Source organism: Rhipicephalus sanguineus, chromosome 6 (assembly GCF_013339695.2).
Source record: "Rhipicephalus sanguineus isolate Rsan-2018 chromosome 6, BIME_Rsan_1.4, whole genome shotgun sequence".
Taxonomy (NCBI): domain Eukaryota; kingdom Metazoa; phylum Arthropoda; class Arachnida; order Ixodida; family Ixodidae; genus Rhipicephalus; species Rhipicephalus sanguineus.
In genome coordinates, this window is record NC_051181.1 from 177,846,917 (window position 1) to 177,859,682 (window position 12,766).

The window sequence follows — 12,766 nt, forward strand, 5'->3', positions numbered from 1 at the left end:
CTCGACAGCGGAACGTTGAAGAAAAATGAACTGGGGAAAAGCAGCGCGAGAAGGCAAGGGCGAAGAAGACACGGTACAGTGGGCGACCGCTGAACTTACAGTCGAATCACTATTGCAGCAACCACGCGTTTTATAGCGTGCAAAATCACGCCACATTTCCGTACAAATCTACCCCCTCGAAAACACAAGGGAAGCAGACTACGTTGTCACTCGAAATTTGCTCGTATACTTGAATAGCACCGTCCACGCGCAACCACCACGCTCAAGAAGGTAGCATCTAGGTTAAAACACACACAGCAAGACCTTATGAGAGATATATGAACAGTAAACAAGCGTGTTAAAACTCACGCGTGTTTGTGCATTTACCGCGAGCACCTTGTTATTATGAAATTTTATAATTGTACTCCCTGCTCTTTTTATTTATTATTTATTATTTATTTATTTATTTATTTATTTATTTATTTATTTATTTATTTATTTATTTATTTATTTTTAAAATCGTTTCTCTAATTCATGTGACATTTACGACATAGCTGTGCGCGACGCAGCTGTGTGTTTTTGTGTCGGCACTGAATAATCTACGTTTTTCATTTGCACACATTAATGTAAACCTCCAACTTTTATGGCAAATGAGCTCTGCGGAATCCCAGAAGGTCTGCGGAAAGGGTTAGGAAAGAGAAAATTGAAACAGGTGCGGGTGGTTGTCAATCTTGCATTTCTGCAATTTTTATGTTTGTTCTTCTTCTGTACTCCCCCTCCCCCCTCCCCCGGCTCTCGCTGTAGTGCTTGTATACGGCCGCGGTGGGTACTAAAAAAATAAATAAATGAATTACTTATGTGCTGATGCTGTCGAACGTCCAAATATTGGTTTGTTTCTGCAAGCGATCAGAAATAGAGTTCCGTAGGCAACACCACGCTTGAAGCACGTTACGTCATGCACTCGCATGACACAGTCCGTTGTCATTACCTGGCAGCGTTGGCCGTGACCGAAAATTCTAGGTAGATGCAAATACAGATAGGAGCCGGAGGGCATTTGAACTCTGGCTTTCCTTGAGGCACAGTTTAAGCCTCCACCGAGAATCGAAGGCACGCTAGCGATTAGGAAGGCGACAGTGTGTGTGTGCGTGCGTGTGCATGCGTGCGTGCGTGTGTGTGTGTGCGTGTGTGTGTGTGCGTGCGTGCGGATATCGCTGTCGCGTTCAACTCTTAAACGCGAAGCTTAAGGGTTCCCCAATTTGCTCCACTGCCGCCAGGATATGGAAACAGCTCACCTGGTTTTGCACTGCCTACGCGTGATAGGCCCACCGTCGACCAAGCTACGATTTCATGTGATGACGTCAAAATTTTGGCAATGTGTTACCTCATATATGGTGACGTCGTGACGTGATGGTGATTTTTTGCATCACTCGTGTTGACGCCGCCGACGCGGGACGCCGGTCAATTTTTGCGTTTGATTAGGCATCTACGGCTTTCGTCTTAATAATGAAAAAAATTACATGGCGCGCATACATGCAAACACAACAGAGCGAGCGACCGGTGGAATAGTTAGGATGTTTTAACATTTGTCACGTCGCGTCAGTTCCAAAATGACAGGAAGCGGGGGCCGGCAGCCTTTCAACAAAAAGCGGACTGCTGTTATCGACATTATTTGAGGGGAACTTTTATCTGAACCTCACAGTCGTGCATCCTGTCGAAAGCACGAAGCCAACATGGAATCCGCAAATTCACCGACGACAGCAAACTTTACGTGATGTGTTTTAGCGTAGGAAAAAAAACCTTAGAAAAGACAGGGAAAACAAGACAAAACGCGTGCCCGGGCCCTTACATACCGTACATCGGACCAAGCCGACTTTATGCGATGGGGATTCTTGAGAATGCCCCCCCCCCCCCCCCGCCAGAAAATAAGTAAATAAATAAGAATAATGACGCGAACTGATCATGCTATGCCGTTTGGCCTATGTTCGTGTAATAAGCGCTTATTTTTCATCTGTATATTATCATAACTTCATCACATCACCACATAGCTCGACGCTGCAGGTATGAACTCCCGTGGCTTGGCCTCATCATTGGTATGGAGGAAAGCCGTATGAATGAAGCGTGCAGCTGTGGTGAGACATTCGCATCGTGCTCGTGCGCGCCACTGCTCTATAGCGCTGACAGGCAGATAAGGTACGGAGTTGACAGAAAGAACAATAATCTAGTGTCAAAGCAAAAATTACCAGGCCTGTGCTCTTCAGGATAATCCGCGGGTGTGCTTCAGCTGTAAGATGATCGTTCCTACATGATAAACTTTGATAATTAAAAAAGAAACACACCGTATTCCGCTGGATTTCGCATGCAGTTTTACCCTGTATCCACTCTTCCTTTCTCTTCCCTTAAACAAAAGCATTAAAGGACTCTGTCAACTTTTTCCTCCGTCTAGGGTAGCCAACCAGGACTACACCTACCTCTTCAAGGAAGGCTCTCTGGATGTCGCCATCGCTCTGGGCAGTGGTAAATATGCATGACCTCCCAAAAATGCACTGTCGAAGCAGCGACGTCAGCTTGTTTCAGCTTTTGTAATACGTACCCCATGCCTCAGTCCTGAAAGGAGTTGCTCCCTCTCGCCGCTGAAAAGGTCTATATAGACCTCTTCACAGGAGAGGAGAAACGCCTCCTTTCTGGACTGTCCCACGGGAGTACAGAGGCTGTCGTCACTGCCTCAGCAGTGCATTTCTGGGAGGTAACGCCTATTTACCACAGCCTAGAGAGGATTATGGCGGCGCCCAGGGAGCCTTCTGTGAAAAAGTCTATGTTAAGCACTCTAGCTGCCTTTCATTTGCTATTTCTTAACTTCACATTCTTTCTATTGAAGAGAGAGGAAAACACAAACGAACGATCCACATAATAAAAGGTCTAGACGATTAGTCTACTGAAGAATATTACAAATAAACAAGAAACGCCCAGACAGGTGAAATTAAGAACACAGTATACCCACCTTGTTAAAGGCGCACTTAACAGCGGCAAACGCGGTGCAACGCATTCTTCTACACTGAGCCAGACGGAGCACAGCCACGCGAACACGCGTCACTCCATACGGGGCAGGCTTTGCCGCATCGTGTCTTTGTTTACTCACCGCGGACGGGAAGATAGGGCGCCTCCTTGCGCCACCGCGGTTTTCAGCGAAAGAGCATTGAGAGGCGTAGCCGCGTTATCGCAAGAGACCGCTGCAGGCCCTGAAGAATGAAACGGAACCAGCGGCCACCGGCACAGTTGTTGAGAATCTACGGTCTGCAACGAGTTGTTGCTGTTGCAGGAGCACAACACTGAGTTGCGCGGAACGAACGCAGGGGAAGTGAAGCAGGCCCCCTCGGCGAGCTTGCAGCGGATGTGGCGCACTCAGCGGAACACGAGTTCCTGTCGCCTTGTGGTGCCCCCAAGAGAGGGGGCTAATCGCACGAAACAGTGCAGTTCTCACTCGTCACCCCCCCCCCCCCCAACAAACACACACACACACACACACACACACACACACACACACACACACACACACACACACACACACACACACACACACACACACACACACACACACACACACACACACACACACACACTTCTCCCCAGAGTTCGTTCCAGAAGTGGGCCGACTTATAAGGCCCCACACAGGAACCACTCTCGTCGACAAAATATGGTGATGAAATGGTGTGAAGGTTTGGGTTAGTTGGTCGAACATAGTCAAACTAAAAACCCGAAAGCAGGACTCAGACACTAGAGAAAGAAGAAAGAAGGTCAGATGAAAACGAAAAAAAAAAACCCAAGAAATTGGTTATGATTCCCGAGAGTGCGAATCTCCTAAGTGAAGCACTTTACAAATATCTGACTACACATAAAAACAGATATCGGAGTAAAAAGAAAATAATAAAAAATTGCCCCGTTTCCCGCTAACGGGGACCATGAGGCGATGCGAAGCCGGAGCACTTGCACGATCGCGTTCCGTTGGCGTTCGCTGGGCATGCTACCGACCTCGCGTCTTGCAACGCGAAGAGGAACGCTACGCGTGTCTTGTCTTCTCTCTAGCCTGGCCGTTAATTCTCACAGGGCGAGCGGGGAACGCGGTCGACATGCGCGCGACAGGGCGGCAGCGTAGGAGAGGAGAGAGAGGGGGAGGGTACGCACATGCCCTGGTGCTCATCGCGGCGTTGCGCAGGAGAGAATTTCGGCATGTCTAGCCTGCGTTTCAAAGATAGGAGAGGGGAGAGGGGAAGGGGAGAGGGGAAGTGGAGAGGAGGTGGGGAGAGGAGGAGTGGAGAGGGAAAGTGGTGAGGGGGAAATGGGAGAGTGGAAGCGGAGAGGAGGAGTGGAGAGGAGGTGTGTGGAGAGGGTATGCGCATGCGCACTAAGGGTGGTCACGCCGCACACCACCACCACCACCGGATTGAACTCCGCTATAAGATGCTTCACATCTAAAAAAGAATGAATGCTCGGGTTTTACGTTTCAAAACAATGATCCAATTCTCAGCCGCGCCGTACTTGGAGGATTCCGGATTAATGTGAACCACGTGGGGACTCTTCAACGTGCAGCTAAATATAAGTACTCGCGTGTTTGTGCATTTCGCCCCCATCAAAATGCGGCCGCAGTGTCCCGGAAACGAACCCACGTCCTCCGGCTTAGCAGCGCACCACTAATGCAACTGAGCCAGCACTGCGGACATATATTACAGTTGTGTAAGTTGCATTGTTAGAGCTTCTGAAACGAACAAATTTTAAAAACTAAATTAAAGTTGAAGTGAAATACAAGTTACAACGTCTGAAAGGGCTTTTTAAAAAGTTCTACTGGTAAGCTGGTAAAATTTGTTGTATAAAGCATAAATTTTCTCTGTCAAAATTTATCCATAAGTACACTTTACAAAATGCTCATGCGATCATTTATTACTTAGACCCTGAGTTGAAACTTTTTATTTGAGTTGTTTCATATAATATTGCAATTTTCAATTGTCGGCAAAAAATAGCAGCCTAAACAAAATGCCCAGTTTCTGCATTTAGCTCTTTATCTGTGCATTAGATGAAGCTACCGAGTTAACAGGTTCATAGTAAATGATCGCATTAAACGGTGACGCAATTGCTTTGTTTACCCAGTAATCACGGTTTCATACCGTGATTACTGGGTAAACACGGTATGAAACACGGTACTGGGTAATCACGCTTTCATACCGTGATTACTGGGTCGACAACCTAGGTAACAAGGAAAGTCTAGCGAAAAAAAATTTAAGGCACTTTCGCTATCGTGGTGCCAAGCCTGACGGAAGTGTGGAGCTGGGCGGCTTTCTTTGTTTTTCTTTATTTTTCTTTGTCTTTCTTCCTCTCTTTTCTGTCTTCTCTCTGTTTTTTCTATGTCTTTTTTGTCTCTGTTTATTTCTATTTCTTTCTTTCTCTATATATTTCTTTCTGCAGTCATTTTAACTTTGGGGCCCTCGTCTCTATAACATGTGTAGCCAAGTTTTGCATCATGAACTTGTATCGATAAACTTTAAACTATTTATCGCTTCCTCTTTCTGTCTACATAATTCTCTCTCTTTCTTTCATTCTCTCTATTTCTGTGTTCCTCTTCCTGTCTTCTTCCCTTTCTTTTTTTTTCTATGCTATGCTTTACTCTCTCATATCCTCCTTTCCCCCTCCTTACTTTTACATCTCTCATCCTATCTTCCCTTTCCCACCCCTTTGGTATACTTTACTATACAATGCAAGGCTATGTTATGCACTGCTAGCGTGCGTGGATAGCCAAGTGGTTACGATGCTCGTCTTCGGATCGTAGTTTCGAATCTCGCCTCGTGAAGAAAATTTAGATGCGAAGCAGCTTTTGCACTGGGCTTTGTCCGTAGTTCCATGGTCGACCGTGCGCTTTCTACCACCTAGCATAGCCATCTGTACCATATTGAGCGCGCGCTCGCGCCAAGGAGAAGTCTTCTTCGTCTTGCTCTTCGACCGCCTTGATGACGATACGTGCAGAGCACTTTAGGGGCCCGGGCTGCCGTATTCTGTTCTAGATTGGCGTAACGCAGACAAAACCACGAATGCTGGCACGCGCTAGCGCCTTCGGGCCTGTGTAAGGAGCTGGGTAAGACGCTGTGGCCTCTCCCCCTTACACTCTCTCAGCAATCACGTGGTGGCGTCGGGGAACGAGATTCTGCAGACGCGCGATGAATCGGCGTGGCGTGCTCGAACAAGAGTTCCGGACGAGTAACAGCAACAGCAACTGCAGTGAATTCATGGTGGGCCCCACTTACAAGGACGCGCTAACATCGGGCAAGGTGCCCGTGATGAACGGAACTTTAAGTCGACTCATGCGCTGCTTCGCATCCCCACATGGTTCCCTTAGTGGGAGATGGTGAAATTTTTTCTCGTTCTCTCTATCTCTTTCCTTCTTTCTCCGTGTCTTTCATTCTCTCTCTCTGTACTCGTTCTCTCACCCATCAGAGTTATTGCAGGTCACGCCGGACAAATCGGTGCACGTGTTCTGGGAGCGAAGCAGAAGAGGACGATGAGGGCACGTGCCAGTTCATGATAGGGATAATTTCTATTCACCCGTCGGCTTGAACAGCTCCACTGTAAAAAAAAAAAAATAAAAGAGAAGAACTTTGAGCAAGTGCTAACATCAAGGCGTTCGCAAAATATGCGTTCTCTGCAATACGAAGGCTCGTGCGGCGAAGCCCGCTTTTGCAAGTCTTTTTCGCTTCATGGATTGTTATCACGGATATGCGCTAGAAGGATAAACGTCCTGTGGCGCAGTGTGCCTTTCAGGGTGTCAACGGAATAAACGATGACGATAATAATGACGCAAAGCGCTCGCTAAAGAGCCGGTGTTATAAGAAGCAAGGCGTATAAAAAAATTCGGCAGATCCCACGTACCGTGGGAATCGGTGTTTGCGAAGCATGCGCGGGATGGTGACTGTGGCGTAATTTTTCACATTAGGCGAAAAGCTACGGAATGACGCTAGAGAAATGTGGAAGTGGTATACGCACATTCATATGTTCAAGAGTCGCATATGTATTATATAACCAGTTGTTTACAGTTGCGTAACGATGCCAACAGCAGCATGGGTGTTACCAACATCAGACGCGGTCAGTGCTGGGCAGTATCGAAGATACATGTATCTTAGATACTATCTTAGATACTCTTTGGGTATCTTGTATCTGTATCGCGATATCGCAAAACGAGTATCTGTATCTGTATTTCCGATACATTCAATAATGTATCGTGTATCTTAAGATACAAGATACTGCTATCGCAACACCACCGTGCGAAACAATAATCGCTGGCTTAACTCCACTTCTGAAGCTGGTACTGGCGCCACTAAGCCACCTGAATAAAACTAAGGGCAGCGACATAAATTTATCTTTCTGCCAGAGTCCTCTAGTGAGGGCAGGTGATGAGGTCTGCGCGTCCCTATTGGTGGAACAGAGTGAAGTGCAGAGTGAAGTGAACAGAGTACAGCGCTGGCGCAGTCTCGACACAAACACGTGCGCGAACGTCTACACCCAGCCCACCTAGTTCTTGTTTTCTGGAATTTTTTTTCGTTTTATTTGTGTCAATTCCATGACACTTTCTCGTAGCCACAGTCCTGCGCCGCGCAGTCTAATGAGCGAGCGCAGCGTATGTCACGGAAATTCTTATGCCGCTTTCGTGTCGTTATTGAAGATTCTCTTGCGTGGTGCTTCGCTACGAAATCTGAAGAATGCAAGAACGGAGTTGCTTCGCGTCTCGTGGCTTTCACACACCAGCGACTTGAAGGACTTCGTGGTGTAAGTTTGCCTTACATACGATGACATTGGCTTATATGCAGATAATGTTTTAAGAACTATAGCTCCACCGATACCGATGCTCTATCTATTAGAACAAGCCTTTACCTAGCATAAGATATCTCGGTGTACCGTATCTTTTTCTTCCTGCTATCTTTTTTCAAAGAGTTTTTGAGATCATAATTTGATTGTTCGCACAAACGCTTTCTTATCTGCGCTTCTTTTGGGATATGATACATTACCTAGGTCTCTATTGTTTTTTCCGGTGTTGTCGCTGCAATATGTCTTTTGTAAAGGGCTGCCAAAAGAAGCTCTCTGCTTTGTTGCTACTTTTAAATGTCTGCGTTATATTTGCTACTGTTTACACATTTATACTTCACTTTGAATTCACTTTTCTGCCAAGGAGATTTTGAAAACAAATATATAGTTATGTGGGCGTGCCTTGAGTATACAGTAATAATAATATTTAAGGTTTAACGTCCCGAAAGCACGTTATGATTATGAGAGACGCCGTGGTGGAGGGCGTCGGAAATTTCGACCACCTGGAGTTTTTCAACGTGCACCTAAACCTAAATAACACTGGCCTCAAGTATTTTTGCCTCCATTGAAAATTCGTCCGCCGCGGCCATATTTCGTTCCTGTGACCTTCGGGTCAGTAGTCGAGCACCATAACCACTAGGCCACCGCGGAGGGCTTTGAGTATACCGTACAAACCATTCTACTTTACCGCTTAAAGGGGCACTGACACAAAATTTCGCGGCCGAGATAACCTGCTGGATCGATTCCCGTGTACGTGCGTGTACCATCTGCAAAATATCGACAGCGAATAAAGCTTGGAAGTTATTTTATATGAATTTTGAAGTTCGCGAGCGCGATCCAGCATTATAGGCCGCACCTAGTGCATTGACACCCTCGGAGGTGACCCGAGGTGACCCCCCTACTTCCCCTACGTAACCGTTGCAGCCGGTACAAGTTATGATGACGTCGTAGCCGCCATTTCTGTTTGACGCGCTTCCCAACGAATCGCTCCTCGCTAGCGGGTCAAACCTGAAGTGATTCGCCACGTCGAAAATTTCTTCCATCCCTGCCGCAAGAAAATCGTCGCCATCAGACGACGATGAGCCCGACGGACGACAGACCGCGCGGAAATGCGTCACTGTTCTGTGTGCTCACGTGACCGAGCTTTTCACTCGCTAGGTGGTGATAGTTGCACCCGGCGGCTTGTCGTTTTTGGAGCTCTGTCAAACCGAAACTGAGGCTGTGTCAGTAATGAGGAGCTTGTAATTAATTATCCGTCGCGTGCTGCAGCAAACGATGTGCCGTGTTATGACTAACAGGCCCCCAGCCACACATTGCAGCAAAAAAACGCGGGGCGGAAATTTTTGTGTCAGAACTCCTTTAATAAAATAGTGAAATTGCATAAGTTTGCATTATAATAATGGAAATTATTAGGAGCTATCTTATAGATGTTAGATGGGGGATTCGAGAAACATTTATACCAACTGCACCGTTTTTCTCATGAGTGTCCCAACTAGTATTTTTCAGGCAATTTTGCATAGGCAATTAATTTTCTATTGTCTTACCTTAACAGGTAAGCTGACGATACTTCATCTTTAATTGGCATAGTTAATAGTGGTCCCGCCTGCATCGGGTTTCTATAGTTATTCACTGTGAATGTTTGATACAGAACCCCCTATCTATTTTACTTATAATTTATCCTTTTTTTCCTTTTTTAGGCCTTCCTGATTTTTTTTTACTATTACTAGTCGCCAGATCACCGGAGCTGTAAGTGGCAATAGCGCGAATAGCGACGCTTTGTGCAACTGTACTGCCATGCGCTCTTATTTATTTATTTATTTATTTATTTTGGTGTGATTGGGTTTAAACCACAAAAAAACTGTTAGCACCACTCAGCGCAAGCCGCGCCGCAATGTTTCGGAAGCTTCGTAATTTTTTCCAATTGTTCTGTAAAAATTACGCGCAGGACGCGAGTAGCCTAGTTTAATCGGGAGTTGGGCGAGCTCCAGGGATAACGCTGGAAGGTTTGATCCGTGATGCATGAAAGACGACGCGTTCCGCCGATGATCAGATTACCGACGACCGACGAATGTGATCACCGCTATCTGCAGCGTGCTTTGCTTGCTTTGCAGCGTGCTTTGCTTGTACTTTGAATTACTTAGTTTTCTTGGCGCAAGTTAGCTAAGTAAAGAGTTTCGTTTCTACAATTTGACTGCCGCCTTCATATTCGCCACTATACGACTATACCACGTGACAATACGTCTGAGACGTTTCCTGGTTGCACATGTTCTTTCGTTGAAGAAAAATTATTCAAGAATTGCACGTTAGTGAGTATATTGATAGCGAACGCTTTACACTCTAGATACGTAGAATATCAACAGCCATTTCTGCTTTATGTCCTCTACGTACACGCTATGCGTCATAAAAAATGTCGCTACCAGCTTTGTTGCTGCTGTACCAGTATTGTGTAGCGGTGGCTTATGGACAAGGTAAATGTCCACGCCGGTGTTTGCACCATCGTGACAAGGCTTCTTATTGAAGTTCTTGTGATTAGATGGCAACCCGCTAGCTGGTCGGCAAGCTGAGCAGAGACTCCCATCAATTACAAAAAAAAACTAGCAAGAACCGCTGTCAGAGAAGTTTATAAAGAGGTGTCCTGTTAAGCAGCTTAAACAAACCTGTCACAAATTAGCGTGTTATAAAGCACGCGCGCGGCCGCTTTCAAGCAGCTGCGCGAAGAACGCGCGAGTCGCGCGCCCAAGAAGCGCGAAAGACGAAAAAACAAGCATCAAAAGACGCCGGCGCGCCGCATTCTCCTCACCCACTCGAGCCAGACGCAGTCACACGATCGAACGCCCGGCAAAGCCTGGATCTTCTTGAAGGAAAGGGTGACGCATCCGCGAGCGATGCCGCCGCGATTCGAACCTACGAGAAAGCTCTCGCCCTTTCTCTGGCCTTGGCTGTACTGCACGCAAAAGAACCCTCCCGACACTTCTAGAAACCGGGGAAGAAGGGATAAAAGCGTGCAAACGACGAGGGTCGGACAGTCAGTGTGGAGTGGAGACGGTCAGTGAATGGAGTCGGCAGGTCAGGGAAGGGAGTCGGCAAGTCAGTGAGCGAGTCAGTCGGCCCGGTGATGGTGAAGTTACGCGAAGTGTGGCTCCGTTAGCCAAAGAAGACGTGTTTATGATGGTGTGCGGTCAGTCGCTCGTCGATCTGGAAGAATCCGATGACGACACCGTGTGAGCCGTGACAAGTCACGACGACGGTTGAGCTACGACGATCAACGCTGGAGCTGGCGTGAGTGTTTCCTTGAAGAGAAGCATTCGATTACCGTCCAAGTATTGTGGACTGGATACGCCATTATCTATTCAGGACTGTAACTGTCGTTGAATAGTAATGCATGCGATTGCATTCGTAGCGTGTGTGATCTGTATGTTTAGCTCCCGTTGTGTAAACACCATCTGAATTATATTGTGAAGTTGTAACTGGTACCAGCCGAGTGTGCATGTGTTTGTATTATTTGTATTGCCTTAACTGAGAATATATTCGTTTTCGTTGTGTTATCGACTCTCGGCTCTGACTCGGTCTTTGGACCACAACCGGCGTTCGCTGGCGCACCAGAGGACCAACTCTAATTTGTCCGCGCTTTCGTGGTGCGTTTTCGGAGGGCCTTGACGCCAGCTCCTTAGAATCCGCCCGGCGATTGCCGTCCCGATTAACGGGATTAGTGACAAAACCCCAGTAAGTTATTTCGGAATTGAGCTAATGTACTTTGAGCAAGAAGGTCAAAACTTCTAGGATACTAACAGACATTTCATTCAAATGAAACAAGGTGGCCACAGTTAATAAATTTCAAGCAGACATTTTTGTGCATTGGCGTTTGCTGCTACATTATATGGATCTATAATAACAAATTTGCGAATGTAGCGCGAATCCGAACAGGACAAAGAAGGAACACAGATGCACAGGACAGGCGTTACTCGCAACTAAGCTTATTTCAGGAAAGTTTCCCTAGATATGTAGCACGCAGCCGAGTGTCAGCACGTACGTTACAGTCACAGTTGCAGTTTGTAACAGTTGCGTTACAGTTTTTAAAGACGATAGTCTTTCTTGGGGAACTTAAACGCAGAAATTTTGGTCTGTCTTTCTGTCTTTCTGTTTGTCGGCACGTCCCTCGATTCAGCCACTCGGCCAAAGTTGAACCACTTGCCCAAGGGCCAGCCGTCTTGAACTGGTACGGCTGTTCATACTTGTGAACGTTGTCGATCAAAAGTAAATATCATGCATATCTGAGGTGCAACATCACTAGGTAAGTATTAGGTGGCGTGTTCCTTTAATAGAAAATGCATACATACGTAATTTTAAGGACCCTAGTTTCTAAGCTGCGCTGAAAATGCATAAGAATGGAAGCTTGAGCGAGTTGGTATGCGTTCATCTTTGTTGAAACAGCGCCTCACTAGACAACGAGAAGTAAAGAAGGCACAGGACAGGCGCTGCCTGTCCTGTGCCTTCTTTACTTCGTCGTCGTCTAGTGAGCGCTGTTTCAACAAAGCTGAAAATGCGACTGCGCTGAATTGCCTTCCTCCGTGCCCTTCGCACGAGCTCATTGTTGTGTTTCGGTTTCGGTTCTGTATTACACTGTACGAATGCCATGGGTTGGTGTTGAAAAACTTAAGTTTTGAGAAGGCCAAGAAGGTTAAAAAAAATATTTAAAAATGAAAAAGCAGCGTTGTGGGCGGCCTTCAGGCTGCCGGTTGTGGGCGCCGCTCTGGCGTTCCTGTTTTACCAGGCGACGTGTAAATAAAAGAGTGTGTGGAGAGTACTCGTTGAGTGCGGACGTTTCTCTGCTTCAGCGCTTCGCGCCAAACCGCGTTTTCGGGCTGGCTGGCGTCCCCGCCGCGTCGCGTTGGTCACCGCCGGTCTTCGCCTGCTGCTGCGCCGGGACTACCAGCACGCAACACAGCAC